Raw genomic sequence first — 16,871 nt, 5'->3', positions numbered from 1 at the left:
CGGGGGGAGACACCGCCGTCCAACGAGGGGGGAGGGGGGCTCACCCCGCCCCCCCCCGAAATATTTGGTTGACTAGTTAAAACGTAAAAAAAATGGATATAAAAAAATTTTGTATGCGTTTTTTAAGTTTTTTTGTGTAACCCCCCCCCCCCCCCCCGAAAAAAATATTTGTTTAAAACCCCTTCCGAAAAAAATCCTGGGTACGGCGTTGGGGGGGGGGTGAGGTTTTTAGTGTTGTTACCCGAAGAATAATACATATATAATCACATATTTAAAAAGAAATTATAAAGAAAATAGCTTCTTCCATTATTTACCTGTTTTTATGAAAAATTTTCCTTCCTGGCCTCAGTTTGTTAATTTTCAATATAATTTCAATATCACTGCTTGGAGAACAAGATTCAAGTTCAAAACCAACTGATGAAAGTTGGTGACTAACTGAATTTTGTCACTTGTCTCTAAGCGAATGATAATCTTTGCTCGAGAGAGAATATCCAAAGTGGGTATTTTCTCATTCGAATAGCCGAGTGATTGTGTGATAAGACTAAATGACTGCGATTTGAAAGAATGTCGATACTCATGTCAGTGTAATTAAAATGTGAACAGCGAATCTTTTCACAGGGGGAAAAATATATTACTCAGAAAATGTAAAATTTGTTCATTATTTAAAAGTGTAACGTAATTGTACCATAAATTCAAAAACGTAACAAAAATGTAACTTTTTTTGGACCGTAACGTAAAACGTACCACAATATTTAATACGTACCAAAAATGGTACGAACGTAACCTCGGTGGCAACCCTGGAGACGGCAGCAGTGTTACCAACACCTCAAAATCAAAACTATATATATATATATATATATATATATATATATATATATATATATATATAAAAATATATATATATATATATATATATATATATATATATATATATATATATATATATATATATATATATATATATATATATATATATATATATATATATATATATATGCAGTTGAGCTATATCGCCTTATTTTAAATTTCTTCTTACTTTTAATTTCTCTTAGCACGCTCCTTTGTCCTTAATAAAGACTTTCAAACTAAGGCGATTCACCCTGGGTGGTTGGTTTTTGTTTTTATTCCAGTATATTCCCAACCATCACGAATCAAAGTGTCATTATAGCTTCGTCGTCAATCGGTAAGACTTCATGTTGATACACAGACAGATGATTTTGTCAATCTTTGGGCACCGCAATTGAAGTGTCAGATAACGAAAGAAGGAAAATAGGTGACTGGTTGGCTCTCTCATATTTTGACTATGCCGAACAGATCAGGGTGAAACAAAATAATTGTAGGTCAAAGAATGTAGACATAGGTACAAAAATACTGAATTTAACCACATTGTACCATAATTTTGTAAAAATGTACCATATTTTATGGGATTGTACTAAATTGTACCAGTAGAGGTGAAATGTACCAAAATGGTACAATTATACCACGTTTGGCATCACTGGACGGGAGTAGGAAACACATGCATAGGCCCGTATGAAAGATATATGGAAAGCTACATAATGTTTTGAGATGGTGTTTAAGAATTCAAAGATTCAAATTTAATAAGCACGGCAGTTGGGCGACTGGGTACCCAATTCTGGAACTGGGCGAGTCAGATAAAACAAGGAAGGAAAGTTATTTCGATATAAGCCTAGGGTTTTACCAGTACATACGGTAACATGTTAAGAAAACAATTCTTACTTTTTTTATATGCAGAATAATTGGTAAATATTTTGTTGTTCACATTATTGACCTACAAATAAATTGAACATACCACTAGATGCCATTTTTATGCTCTTTCTGAATAAAATAATTGCTTTGGTAAAATTCCACTTTAGCTAATTTTGGCTATCTTGGAAAGGAATTAGGTTAGGAAAATGAAACTTTCAGGGATGGGTCTAGGCCTACAGGCTAAAGTATGTCATGGGAAGGTATTTTGAAATACCTACCTTCACTCCTTCTCCCTCTAGAGGAAACTGAAAAGTAGCTAAAGTAGAATTTTACTATTGATTTTCTTGCAAATTCAATTTTAAGCCCTTTTAGGACCCTTGAAAATAATAATTTCATCCTAGCCTATATTTTTTGGATATAACAATGGGTTAAAACATGTGTCTCAAACTTACTATTTCATTATAAATCCATTCTGTAAAAGTTGTATAATTCACAAACTTTGATTTGTCAAGATTAAGTTGTTTAAAAACAATTCAAAACAAATCTGGCATGTTTTCTTCTTGTTCCATTAGGCCACTTAAAAACTGATGTTTCTCTTATATGTCAAAAATGTCAAAGCTGACAGAAAAAATGGTACTGTCCAATCTCCTTATAATTAAAAATATTTTTGCCATCTAGTTAGAAAATTTTGCCCATCTGTATAGGAGAAATCTATATTTGCTGGTAAAGTTCTACAAAATCATATTATTGAGTTAGGAATAAAGTGAATACACCATTTGATGCCTTTTTTTATGCTGATTACACATATAATTACCTTAAATCGCACTTGCTAGCGATATGGACGAGTCCAGTGTACTTTCGGAAATGAATTTCAGCCCCCCCCCCCGATATAGGCTATTACCTAACCTAACCTATCTCTGAATTGGCATACATAGGGGTGGGGGCTGAAATTCATTTCCAACAGAAATGATTATTATATTCATAATCAGCATAAAAAAAAGGCATTGAATGGTGTATTCACTTTTACCCTAACTCAATAATATGATTTTGTAGAACTTTACCTAGGCTATTTGCCAACTAGTTGACAAGAAACATTTCCCCAGCAAAACTTTTATTTTCCAACCAGTTGACTACTCCCCAGCAACACTTAATTTTGCCAACTAGCTGGAATGAATCATTGTCCCAGAAAGCAATTCATTTTCTGACTTGTTCACTAAAAACTTATCCCCAGCAATACTTAATTTTGCCAACTAGTTGGAAACAAACATTGCCCCTGAAAACAATCTATTTTCCAACTAGTTGACTAATAACTTCTCCTCAGCAACACTGAAATTTGCCTACTAGCTAGAAACAAACATTGACCCAGAAAACAATTCATTTTTCAAATAATTGACTAGTAACTTCTCCCCAACAAAACTTTATTTTGTCAATGGGCTTTCAACCCGGCCTATTTATTATAGGCTGGGCTACTTGAAACTGTGAGTGCACACATCTCTAAGAATAGAAGGGTACATTATTCAAATTTTCAGTTTAGCAGCACTTCTCAAAAAAAAATGGTAAGCTAATAAAATAAAAATGACAGTGTTCTTATTTCATGCTCTTTTTCAGTATATTAGTTGTTATCCTGACAGCAAAGCAACCCTCCCTCCCTGATGATTCCATCAGTATATACAAAAGTAAAAGAAAACTCCAAAAAGTGGAAGACAATTTGCTAGATGTTTTCCATAGAAATTGCCTACAGATTGTTCTGGGTACCCGGACAAATAACCATATTTCAAACAGTAGGCTGTACAAAAAATGCAGTTCAATCCTGCTTCCTAGGGCTGTAATGAAAGAAATCTTGAGATGGCTAGGGCACATTATGTAGATGAAAGATGACAAATTGCTAAATGTTTTCTTTTTTGGCCAACTGTCTAAGGCTAAAAGGAAAGCAAGTTGTCCTTGTTTGGGGTGAGAGGATGTCATAAAGAAGGATTTAAAGGAAATGGGAACTTCCTGGGAGGGGAGAAGTTACTAGTTTAAAAATGGATTGTTTTCCAGGGTAATGTTTGTTTCCAGCTAGCTGGCAAAATTAAGTTTTGCTGGGGAGAAGTTATTAGTCAACTAGTTGGAAAATGAAAGTTTTGCTGGGAATGTTTGTTTCCAGCTAGTTCACAAAATTAAGTTTTGCTGTGGAGAAGTTATTAAACTAGTTGGGAAAATGAAAGTTTTGCTGGGAATTTTGGTTTCCAGCCAGTTGGCAAAATTAAGTTTTGCTGTGGAGAAGTTATTAGTCAACTAGTTGGAAAATGAAAGTTTTGCTGGGGCAATATTTATTGTCAGCTAGTTGACACATTCAAGTGTTGCTGGGGAGAAGTTATTAGTTAACTAGTTGGAAAAAATAAGTTTTGCTGGGGAAAAATTATTAGTCAACTAGTTATAAAAGGAAACATTTGCTGGGGCATTTATTGTCAACTAGTTGGCAAATATAGATTTCTCCTGTACAGATGGGCCAAATTTTCCAACTAGATGACTAAAATGTTTTTAATTATAAGGAGATTGGATAGTACCATTCTATATAAGCTTATAAAGTAATTTTTTCCAATAGTCAAAGGGTAGAGTCCCCTTTAATGCTTGGTGCAAACATGGTACACAGAAAAATGGAGAAATTGTTTTGAATATTTTACCCAACTTAATCATGATAAGTCAATGATTTTGGATTATATAACTTCGAAAAAGAATTTATAAGCAAGTAGTAAGTTTGAAATGAATGGTTTAAGCCTTTTATATATCCAAAAACTAGAATTTTTTTTCATTATCAAGGGTTCAAAAAGGGCTTAAATTTGAATTTGTGAGAAAAGTGATTATTATATTCTTGTAGAGAGCATAAAAAAGGCAACAAGTGGTGTATTTACTTTATTCATAAGTCAATAATATGAACAGCAAAATATTTACTGAATAATCCTAGTTAACATATTTTGCAGGAGGAGAACCTTCATCTTCACTATTTTCCTTGTATTTTCATTTTTCCTATCACATTTATATATAATTTTGTCTATTCTTTAAGTCCTGGAAAGCATTTATAAACAAACACCCAACTGCCATCTAACTAATCACCTAACTTAACCCAATTTATCAATAGACTGTTTGTCTATTGATTTGTTTTTGTGAGAAATTATCAAATGGCACTGATGGTTTTTAATTACATAATACATATAGATATTTACGTATATTTACATATTACATATTTGCATATAGATAATTTGAAAATGGAAAAATGTAGTTGAATCCATATTTATTTTTCTGAATTTTATTAAAAGAAATTGTACAACAGTGATACAAGTGAAGATAAAGGTTCTTCCTGTGCAAAATGTGTTAACTAGGATTATTCTGCATGTTATGAAGTAAGAATTGTTTTCTTAACATTAGTCCAGGACTTTTAGGGTTTGACCTGGACAAATTGCAATATAAACAAAAATAGTACCAAAATAAACAGAAACAAATTCTGTACAACATGCTAAAGTCACCATAAATCCAAGTGGGGAAAGTATCCGAAAAACAGGGGAAAAGGGAAATGCAGGGTAAATTGGGAAAACTGCCAAACATGCCCAGAAAATAGTTTGAAGTGAGTTTTCTTGGCTTTCCCATACACTGATCACGAAACTGACATCTAAAATTCAGTATAGAATAAGAGTACTACAGAAAACAGGGGGAAGAGGGGGAAAATTTAACTAGGGGTAGAAAGCACTTTGAAATATGTTTTCTGGGGTCTTTCTATCTGCTGATCCCAAAACTGACATCCAAAATGAAATAAAGAACATGAGCCCCACCATAACAGGGGAAAGAGGGGAATAAAAGGGACAATTGAAGTCAGGGGTAAAATCAGTATAAAATGCTTTTCTGGGTTTTTTCTATCTGCTGATCACAAAACTGACACCTAAAATGAAAGAAAGAAAACGAAAAGTTGAAGGGAAGCCTGACTCCTGAGCCAGCTGCTAATGGCTAATAAGTAGGCCTATGGACAAAATAACTCACTTAAGTATCAAACTTTTGCTTTCTTGAATTGCAGACATTTCTTAAAACCATTTGAATTACTAGACATAAAGAAAACAACTGCTTGGCAGTGATCACAGTATAAAACTTCAGTTATTATAGGTAAAATTTGCACTTTTGAAGGCAATATCTTTGAATAAAAAACTAAAAAAAGAACATCAGTAACTATAGGTAAAATCTGCACTTTTTAAGGCAGCATAGTTGACTTGAAAAACACAGCATTGATATCACTAGTTGTGCTCCTTGTCTTCAACAATCTAATGAAATAAAAATAACAGTGTTCGTATTTCATGCTCTTTTTCAATATATTAGTTGTTATCCTGACAACAAAGCAACCCTCCCTCCCTGGTGATCCCATCAATATATACAAAACTGAAAGAAATTCTAAAAAGTGGATGACAATCTGCTAGATGTTTTCCATAGAAATTGCCTACAGATTGTTCTGGGTACCCAGACAACTGACCATATTCCAAACAGTAGGTTGTACAAAAAATGCAGTTCAATCCTGCTTTCTAGGACTATAATGAAGGAAAGGTTGAGATGGCTAGGGCACATTCTGCAGATGAAGGATGACAAATTGCCAAAGGTTTTCTTTTTTGGCCAACTGTCTAGGGCTAAAAGGAAAGTAAGTTGCCCTTGTTTGAAGTGAGAGGATGTCATAAAGAAGGATTAAAAGGAAATGGGAACTTCCTGGGAGGGGAGAAGTTAATAGTTCGAAAATGAATTGTTTTCTGGGGTAATATTTGTTTCCAGCTAGTTGGCAAAATTAAATTTTGCTGGGGAGAAGTTATTAGTCAACTAGTTGGAAAAATTAAGTTTTGCTGGGGAGAAATTATTAGTAGAGGTCAGCTGGTTCCCCTTTCCAATGGGATACCTGGAGCGCACTCGCTGGGAGTGGAATGAAGCTGTAGCTTTGGTTGGTGGAAGCCTTCCAGGCTTAATAAATGCTGTAGTATTAGACGAAGAAACTTTTTCCAAGAAAATTCAATATTGCAGCTTAGTGAGATCTTCGTTTGGTCGCGCTTTATACAAGCAGAGGAGAAGATATTCACCCACTTTCACAATTCCATTTTTGGACAATGATTCATCCAGAAACACTTCACATTTTTTTTTTCTGAACACTTTGCTCTTCTTCAAAAGAGGTAGCACAACTTGCTTTCCAAGTCTGAAAACTCGTGAAGTTGTGTCACATCCCAAGAGTTTGTGCTCTACCAGAAGCAGCCTGGATACTTCTTGCATTTTTTTTTTTTTTTTTTTTTTTTTTTTTTTTAACTTTGTTGAGGCACCAGAACCATGTTATCACTTGTTTTACATTCGCTGACGATTCAAAGTAAAGTGTTTTTGCATTAGGCAGAAGGTGATACAAGAGTAGAATCAGAAGGTCAGTGTTGTTGCCAAGAACTATTGTTTCAGAGTTTTCTGCTTTTGTTGCGGCAGTCTTCATGATTAGATAGTCAGCATTGTCCTTTGTATGGACAACTTCAAATCCTTTGGCTCTGAGTTTTTCCCCAATGTAGCTTATAATTTGCTGTTTGTTCTGAGAGTTGCTCAAAAACTCTTCCTTCTTTTTCTGGAGCTTCAACCCTAAAGTGAAATCAATCACTTGATGCTGGCTTCCCTTACACTGTGGTTGTGCATAGCATCTTTTGTGGTTGGACCAGTGCTGTATCCACGAAAGACAACAGTAGGGGAGGTACAGCATCAATTAACAAAAGTACAATAGCTGTCACAGATTGAACCATGGGTGCTCTTTCTAAGCTAAGCTCTGTGGAACTAGTGAAAGGAGAGCTCTCTAGAAGGAATTCAAGAAAAGTCTGTAGATCCTTAGTATCTCTATTTATTTGTGCTGTGGTTGCAGTAACGTGCTGTTCACTAGAACTGTACTCTAGGCCTGTCAGTTTCTGTCGAATTAGAACAGGATTATGTTGAAGAACCCACGCGTTTGTTGATAACAGCAAGGAATACGGAATAATGTAATTTCAGTATCTGTCCGTATTTCTTTCTCACGTTTTTTTTTGCCTTTTCCAAACTCTAAAGATCTCCTGTATTTGTTCTCGAACTTTGTTTTAGATGTCAATTTTATAATCAGCAGATAGAAAAACCCCAGAAAACACATTTCCACTTGCTTTCTACCCCTGCTCTGTATATTTCCTTTTCCCCCTCCCCCCCCTCTCCCATTTACCCGTTTTATGTTCATCGATTTTTTATATCGTTTTACTTCTCAATTTCGTAATCACCAGATAGGAATACCCAAAGAAAATATCTTTCAAACTGCTTTCTACCTCTACCCTGTATTCATCTCTTTTCCCCCCTCTTTCCCCTGTTTTCTGCAGTACTCTTATTTTATACTGAATTTTAGATGTCAATTTTGTAATCAGTATATTTGAAAACTCCAGAAAACTCACTTTAAACTATTTTATGGGCATGTTTGACATTTTTCTCATTTTCCCCTGAATTTCATCTTTTCCCCTGTTTTTTGGGTACTCGTCCCACTCGGATCTATGGGGACTTTTAGTATGTTGTTCAGAATTTTTTTTCTGATCATTTTGGTACCATTTTTGTTTATATTGCAATTTTGTCCGGGTTCAACCCTTTTTTGAGCTAAAAGTCCTGGACTACCATACATGTTTCCTTGTGTTCTGGTAAAACCCTTGGCTTATACCATTATTTCTGTTAGGTAAAATTCTAGACAAGCTATTCTTTGCAGTAATTATGGACCTTCCTTTCTACCTTAGTGTTGCCCCAGGATGGACGTATGATAGACTATCTATCATCAAGTGAAATGACATAATTTTTATGCAATTCAAAAAAGGCCTATGCCAGCTTTGTCTGTCACTAAGACTATCTTACTTGGGTTTTTCCCCAATTAGCCATGGCTCTCAACTTTTTCATCAAAGTTCAATAAGTTGATTTTAATTCACACAATCTGTCAGTTCTATGAATATAGAGCAGTTCATATAATTGACCTATGAATGAAGTCAATGCCATTTTTTGTGTTCTTTCTGAATATAATAGTTGCTTTTCTTGTAAATTCAATTTTAAGCCTTTTTTGACCCTTGAAGATGATGCTGTCTTTCTAGCCTATGGTTTTTGTGTATAAAGTGTCTAAATATTAGTTTCAAACTTATTATTTCATTGTAAAATCCATAATCTGCAAGCATTGATTTGTCACAATTAAGTTGGGTTCTGCCTTGTTTCTTGTGTCAGCTTTGATATTTATTGATATACAGGTGAAATGACAGTTTTTAAGTTGCCTAATAGAATAAGAAGAAAATACAGAATTGTTTGGAATCTTTTTTTTATTATTCAACGTAATCTTGACAAATCAATGTTTGTGAACTATAGGCTACATTTTTTACTAAACGGATTTATAATGAAATATTAAGTTTCAAACAAATGTTTTAACCCATTTTTATATCCAAAAAACATAGAAATTATCATGAAATTATTATTAAAGATTAAAAAATTATTATTTTTAATGGTCCTAAAAGGGCTTGAAATCAGATTTGTGGGAAAAATGAATGTTTTGTTCGAAAAGAGCATAAAAAATGACATTGCATGGTATGTTCATTTTATTTCTAGATCAATATATGAACTGCTCCATATTTACCCTTTTTGCTATCTTGGAAAGTGATTAGGTTAATAAAATGAAACTTTCAGGGATGGATCTACAGACTGAAGTATGTCGTGGAAAATTCACCCCCCCCCCCCAAAAAAAAAATGTATGCATACTTCCCAATAACAAATACTATGTATATAAACAATGGACAAATGGCAGAACTTGCAGCCCTTGGTGTGAGGACTGTGGGAGGTTGACATCTCCAACATCCCCAAAGACATAGTTACAGGACATTTCAACTATGCTGAACAAAATGGCTATCTCAAAGCTATGATTGGATGTGTTTGTAGGAATAATAGGTTTGGTATAGGGGCTGCTTGCCCTCCAATCTGGTTCGACTCTTAAAAAAGCACTAGGACTTTTAGTTTCCAATCAAATGAGGTCCTTTAAAAGTTGCTATGATAGAACTGTGCTGCCTGTGACTTTGCGTGTATGCCCTTTTGAAAACCTGCATGCATAATTTCTTTTTGCTTAATTGAAACTCCCCCTAAGATTCCCTAGGAGTTTCACCTTAATGTTCTTAGCCTCATTAGTTACAGCAGTCATAGTAGTAGTGTTAGTAGCATGCAAATATTGCCTTTTGGTTAGTTTAAAATCTGCCACAATTTATTCTGAAAGTTCTAATTTAATAATGTAAGCTGTCCTTGAGATATTGCTCTTACACCCCTTTGACAGTCTATATGCTCATTGTTTGTTTGATTTAGTTCAACATCCACCTAAACATTCCTTGAATGTTCCACTTTAATACCCATAGCTTCAGTATTAGCAATAGTTGCAGTAGCAGTAGTAGCCTGCATGCATAATTTCTTTTTGTTCAATTAAAACTCCCCCTAAACATTCCCTAGGAGTTTCACCTTAATGTTCTTAGCCTCATTAGTTACAGTAGTCATAGTAGTAGTGTTAGTAGCATGCAAATGTTACCTTTTGGTTAGTTTAAAATCTGCCACAATATAATCTGTAAGTTCCAATTTAATAATGTAAGCTGTCCTTGATGTATTGCTCTTACGCCCTTTTGACAGTCTACATGCTCATTGTTTGTTTGATTTAGTTCAACATCCACCTAAACGTTCCTTGAAAGTTTCACTTTAATACCCTTAGCTTCAGTATTAGCAATAGTTGCAGTAGCAGTAGTAGCCTGCATGCATAATTTCTTTTTGTTTAATTAAAACTCCCCCTAAACATTCCCTAGAAGTTTCACCTTAATGTTCTTAGCCCCATTAGTTACAGCAGTTATAGTAGTAGTGTTAGTAGCATGCAAATCTTGCCTTTTGGTTAGTTTAAAAGCTGCCACAACATATTCTGAAAGTTCCAATTTAATAATGTAAGCTGTCCTTGAGATATTGCTCTTACACCCCTTTGACAGTCTATATGCTCATTGTTTGTTTGATTTAGTTCAACATCCACCTAAACATTCCTTGAATTTTTCACTTTAATACCCTTAGCTTCAGTATTAGCAATAGTTCCAGCACTAGTAGTAGTATGTACATAGCTCCTTTGTTTTTTTTTCAACAGTCCCCTCGACATATGCTGAAGTTTCAACTTAATACATTAAACTGTTCCCAAGATATTGCTTATGCTTCCTCTTGACAATGTGTATGCACATAATATGTTTTGACTGAGTTCAACACTGTTTCAACATTCCCCAGAATTTTTGCTTTAATCGTCTTAGCTTTAGTAGCAGTAATAGTAGTACCAGTAGTAATAGTTGTAGCAATTGTAGTTGTAGCAGTAGAATCAGTAGTAGTAGCCTTGGCTTTAGTAGCAGTAGTAATAGTAGTAGTAGTAATAGAAGTCAGGACTGGATTAAAAAGAAAGAGCAAATTAAAAAGAAAAGCTTCCTGAAATAAGAACTAATTTAGCATTTGAAATTGTTCAGATTAGTAGTCCTGAGGGTTTTTCCAAGCATAGTTAGATGTTTTTAGTAGCCTCAGGTCTTTGTTTTATTTTAAGGGCTCATTTATGCATTGAGGTGATAGAGTGATGTAATTGGCATGGGTGAGGCTTTGATGGTTGTCTGTTGCCCAGCTAGGTAGGTCCCCCTCCCCTCTGTTAATAATTTTAAGCGTTTTCAGGGGGACCAATTTACAAAAATGAAGGGATGCAACAAATTTATTGTTTTTTTAGCAACAAATAAGACACAAGACACACACAAAAATCTCCAAAAATTCATGGAATATGCTCCTGCATACTTGTCCAATGGCACAGTTTCACTTTTATATCATTTAACACTTAATAAATGTCATGCTTACTGTTGTGTTGTTGAAATAGCTCCATGTTGAAACAGTTCTGAAATGAAAGTGGTAATCTTTAAGCTACAGAAACTAACATTAATTGTTCCCAGACAACGTTATCATAATCATAGCTTTGCCTACATTACTGTTAAAATTTACATTTGATACTTGAGCAACTCAGTGTCAATATAAGCGACGAATAGCAGCTTTTTAATAGCTAAAAGCTTGTCTGAATTGGTATTGTGGCTAGTCTTAATGGATAACAATGTTAATGATCCTTTGTTTTTAGGCATTAATGTCAATAAGGCGAATATTACTAATAAAGCTAAAATAGAACACTGTTTTATTTTCCTTACTTTACTAGGCTGCTGCAACATATTTATCTTAGATTTGAAACAATTCACATTTACAGCCTTAATCTTTTCTGATTGTCTTTCAAGGAAAGGAGAGACAATAAGCATAAAAATACTAAAGAAAAGAATAATAAAGAAAGAAGAGGTAATAAGAATGCTATGAAGAGGCGGCTAGGACTATGGACTCTTCCAATCATCTTGCGCCTGAATTAAGACAAGCTGGGTATTGTTCTCTGTAATAAGTATATCAGCTTCTTAAGATATAGACGTCTTGCAACTCTTGTTGCACCATTCATCGCGAGGCTCAACCTGACTCTTAGATTTGTGCATTGAAATTAAGATCAAAAGTTCAGGGCAAATTGGTGCAATGGTAGAATGGGCAATAGGAAATGCAGCGCTAGCAGAAATATAAGCCTGTACATGTTTTCATAATCATTAGGCGTGTAAGATAAGATAAGTTTTAATACTGAAAAATGGCTATCACAAGCCCAAATGGCTGGAGTTTGCACTTTCGCGTCAATAAACAAAAAATAAACAAAACAAACAACAAGTATATTAAAAAATGGCTGGTCAGGGGAAAACAAAATAAGAAAATAGAAAAAGAGCAATGTCAATCAGTAAAAATGTCAAAAATAATGTAAACTTTTAAATTAAAAAGGGAATAAAACAATTAAAATATAAGGACAATTTAGTTTAGTGACCAAGAAATAGAAACCTACAAATTTGCAAAGTAAACATTAAAAAATTATAAGGTAAAAGGTAGTTAGGGGAAAGGGGGAGGTTATACAACAATTTAATATGTCAGCTATGTACAGGACGAAAGCCCTTCTATATCTCTCTGTAGAAATTTTATTGGGGCAAGAAGGGTGATTTTTGTTGAAGCAGAACACAGGAGGCAAGGTCGAAGGGGTGTATATTGGCTATGGAAAAGGGAAATTGTCCGAGGGTTATGGATGGCATTGTTAATGAAACTCAAAGAAATCTGTGCTCTCCTTTCCTTAAAGGCGAATAGATTGGCTGGTGACTAGATAAGACACTTCACCCTCATTTAAGATAATTCTTCGGTACCTTTTTTCGACTGCATCTAATCTGTCCGACAGATTATTGGAGATGCTATGATATCAAACAGGACATGTGTAATCGAGGATTAGGTGTACAAATGAGAGGAAAATCCTCAAACAGTGTGATTTAGGACAATTAATTTTTTTATAGATGAAAAATGCAGCATTTGCAGGTTTTAAAATATTAGTAATATGGCAATCAAAGTTTAAGTTGCTTGAGATGGTAGCACCCAGTAATTTCATAGTATTAACTAACATTTCAGGGGGGCGGGATTGGGCTGGAGAAAGAAGAGAGGGTTTTAAGGAAATTTACTCTTAAAAATCTTTGACTTTCATATCATTAGTAACAGCCTTATCTGATATCAATTCTAAGGTGTCCATTGGGCTACTTTTTAAATTTTTGAGCAAAATGTCTCTAAGACAGTTAAATCATCAACGAATTTCCATCTATTCGAGAAATCGACGCCAAGGCTGCTTAATATTGCAAGAATTGGAATTGGGCCTAAGAGGGCTCCCTGGGGCACACCATTATAAATTGGAAGGGGATCAGAATATACATTCAGGTACTTAACAACTTTTGTTCTATTAGAGAGGAAAGACGCAACTATTCTAATTAAATAGGGGTCAACTTGGAGGTCATTAGATAGTTTTTCTACCAATGTATTGTGGCTAATTAAATCAAAAGCTTTTTGCAAGTCCACTGTGAGCCATGCATTGGGTTTTTCAAGCGTGTTGCATATTGTGCCCATAAAATGAACAAGATAGTAAGTGGTAGATGTATAGCGTAAGTCTCCGAATCGCCTTTAGTCAGCATTGGGGATTATCTTTGCTTTTGGCCACTCAGCTAAAAAGCTTTCATATAACTTGGAGAAAACAGGAGTAAGAGCAATGGGTTGGACACTATCAAAATCGTGCTTGTTACCTGTCTTTTTCATGAGAGTAATAAAACCTAATTTCCAACAATTTGGGAACTTGCCATTAGAAGTAATTTCATAAAAAAGTAAGGTACAACGTTCTGAAAGATTGCCAGCAAAAGCTTTAATTAGTTCAATCCGGCTGGTTAGCGGACTAGTGCTGCATTTTTTTTTATGTTATTAATTCTTGTCTCTTCATCTTAGGGTGAAATAACGGGGAAATTGTGATAGAAAAAACCATAAGGAGTGTCTAAAGAGAGGGGGGGCTTTAAAATATTGAGGAAAGAAATTTGTTCAGGTCATAGGCTGTAACTAAGGGTTCTTCTTGTAAATGGAAATCTTTATTATTATCTGTTTTCTGACATTTTTTTCCATTCTAGTATACCATTATTTTGACTTAGTAGAAAACAAATCCTTGACTTTACATTATTTTTTAGTATGAAAAAGCAGATTACGCATTTATTTTTTTAATATGTTTACGCAGTGAGGTAGCTTCAGACGTTTTACAATTCTTAAATAGGTTCATTTAGATTCTAATTAGCTTTTTCAATTGACTAATGATGTATAGTTTGTCATTAGACCATGTTTTTACTTTTTTCCCAGGGAAGGAATCTATGTATTTTGTTTTAATCAGATTTTGAAAGTTAGAGACATCAACATTAATGTGATTATTCCCCTTGAGAGCCAGCCAGTTTTCATTAGTAATCCAAGATCCAAATTCAAAAAGGCCATTATTGGAAATTTGGCGGTAAGAGAATTCAGAAAATGTATGATTAAAGCTGGAGAGAGGCTTCATTAATAAAGAAAAATGGTAGCTTCCTCCTAGAGGGGGTAAAGGGACAGGTGGGCTATAGAAAGTGTGCATATTCGTGCAAATCAAATCGAGAGTAGAGTTTCCTTTGGTTGTTGGTATTTTTATTATCTGTTTTAAATAAAGGGAACTACAAAGGGAATTTAGCTTTAGATCATTAGCGTCACCTACTAGAAAATTACTGGCATTTGGGAATTTGCAGAGGACAAAGCTGGCACTACTATGCAGGGGCTGGTAGGATCGCTGTCTTTGTGCAGCGTTTTGATTTGGAGGATAATAAAAGCAACAAAACGCAATCAAATTAAAAGGATATGGTAAAACTTTGGGCTTTACACTTACCCAAAGGATTTCATCATAATCTGAAAGGTTGGGAGTATGAGTTAATTCAGGGAAAAGATAATTACCTATAAATAATAATATTTCACCTCCCTTTTTACCTAGGGGGTGGTCAGGAGGACGACGTTTTATGAATTGGGAGTGGCTATTAATTTTCAATAGGTCAGGGCTCTGTGCTTGTCCTTTTGTCACGGCAATTACATCAATTTTGTGTACTTAAGAATGTGCCTCTAGTTTGGTCAATGTGTCGAAATTCATGCTTTTGACGTTCGTAACAAGGAACTTTGGGAAAGTAAAACGGATGCTAAAGCGAGCAGTTTTTTTTTATTAATTTTGGGAGCCAGAAGGGAGTGAGAGGAACGTGGATCTGGAGGAAGAGAGCCATCTTTTTCGAGATGAAGGCTGTGGTCCTTTTGGGAAGCAGAATTAAAAAGGGGGGTTGGACCGGGCCTGAGAGAAAAGGAGGACAGTGGATAATTAATGGGGATATTATTAACTTGGGAGAGAAGTACAGCGGAATGGAGATAATCTGTTAAACGGCTGTTACTTGGTGTTCGTCATGGTGGGAATGGTGATTCAGGTCCGTCTAGAAATCTTTGGTTTGTGGGAGAGTGGGGAGGGTATAGGGCCACACTCTGTATGTGTGAGGAAGAAGTTGGTAAGAAGAGAATTTTTTTTCACTGGAGCTAGAGAAGGTGGTGTTAGAACTAAATTGCGGTGGTGGTTCAGGTAAGGAAGTAAAACGGAGTCGCAACGATTCTGATTCCTGGTGTCCCAACTATTCTGCAAGATCAGGCTCTTCTAATGGCGAAAACCTCTTACAAAGTGGGACGCCGTGGCTTATAGTCGAAACGTGGGAGGTTTATATTTTAGGAATGATAAATCTAGGGCTTGGGGAGGGTCGGTGGGAAGGGGGAGAGCTGCAGGGGAGCCAGAGAGATATGCTGAACCTGTCTAACCACCGTGATCCTGAAGAAGGGATTTCAGTCATGATTCATTCCCCGAACGAGTAACACCTTAGGCGCTCCGTGCCTGCGGTAGTTTTGGCTGAAGAGTGAAATAGCTTGTGAGATTAATGTTTTGAATTGATGAAAGAAAATTTTTTGGTGTGTGATTATTGCTTTGAACTGAAGACTTGCATGGAGTAAAAGAGGATTGGATTTTAGTCATTATAAACAGAGCCTTTGATTACCGACATTGGAAAAGGTGTTTGCCGTGCCAAACGGCTAAAAGCACTGCACGCTAGCAACATCGTGGATAAACAATCGTTGCCGGCTGAGGTAAGACTATTTGTCCATTTTTCAATTGCTGCTTATTCATGGGGCGAAATAAAAGAAACCGTAAAGAATTCTCATTCGAAGAGGATCAAAATAATTATTCGTCATCTTCACCTAAGAATGGAGAGACTTTGTCAATTTCGACGCTGGCTCGGAGCTTTTCTGAAATTCTAACTATAGTGAAAGACAATGGAAAAAAGCTTGACGGTATCACGGACCAGTTCAAATCTCTGGAAACCCGGGTCAAATCACTTGAGGAAGCTCTATCTGGCCAATCGCTGCAATTTTCGACGATCCAAACCCATGTGGCGGCTACTGAGAATGAAATAATAAATGTAAGATCAGAGATTAGTATTGTTACATCTGAGTCAGTGTTTCTCCGTGAAGAAAATAATCAGTTGATGAATCGGTTAATGTATTGCGAGTATAGAATGAACGAGAAAAATATAGTGGTTTGGAATGTACCTTGCGATGATAAAGAGGAAGCTAAAGCGATTTTCAAAACTGTTTGTGAAGTAGGACTAGGTGTA

General features: G+C 35.3%; 1 protein-coding gene and 1 long non-coding RNA gene across 6 annotated transcripts in view; one reads left to right on the top strand and one right to left on the bottom strand.

Moving 5' to 3' along the window:
• Positions 1-1,534: 1,534 nt before the first annotated feature.
• The window catches only part of LOC148956238 (uncharacterized), a 52,227-nt gene continuing 36,890 nt past the window's right edge, over positions 1,535-16,871 (top strand). For 2 of the 5 annotated variants that reach the window (XM_089094618.1, XM_089094635.1), the window contains exon 1: positions 1,535-1,668. The gene's annotated coding sequence lies outside the window, so the exon portion shown is untranslated. Of the gene's footprint in view, positions 1,711-8,396; positions 8,417-16,871 lie in introns of those variants that run through there. The other 3 variants (XM_089094640.1, XM_089094626.1, XM_089094650.1) reach the window with 2 other exon arrangements.
• The window catches only part of LOC148956237 (uncharacterized), an 80,827-nt gene continuing 75,450 nt past the window's right edge, over positions 11,495-16,871 (bottom strand). Inside the window, exon 3 of the long non-coding RNA XR_016142234.1 lies at positions 11,495-11,644. This is a non-coding gene — a long non-coding RNA (uncharacterized LOC148956237). The remainder of the gene's footprint in view (positions 11,645-16,871) is intronic.

The sequence above is a fragment of the Artemia sp. Qi Xiang Cuo genome, chromosome 1 (assembly GCF_049724085.1).
Source record: "Artemia sp. Qi Xiang Cuo chromosome 1, ASM4972408v1, whole genome shotgun sequence".
In the NCBI taxonomy this organism is placed as follows: Eukaryota; Metazoa; Arthropoda; class Branchiopoda; order Anostraca; family Artemiidae; genus Artemia; species Artemia sp. Qi Xiang Cuo.
Note: the sequence above shows the minus strand (reverse complement) of the source record. Positions and strands in the feature narration are given on the sequence as shown.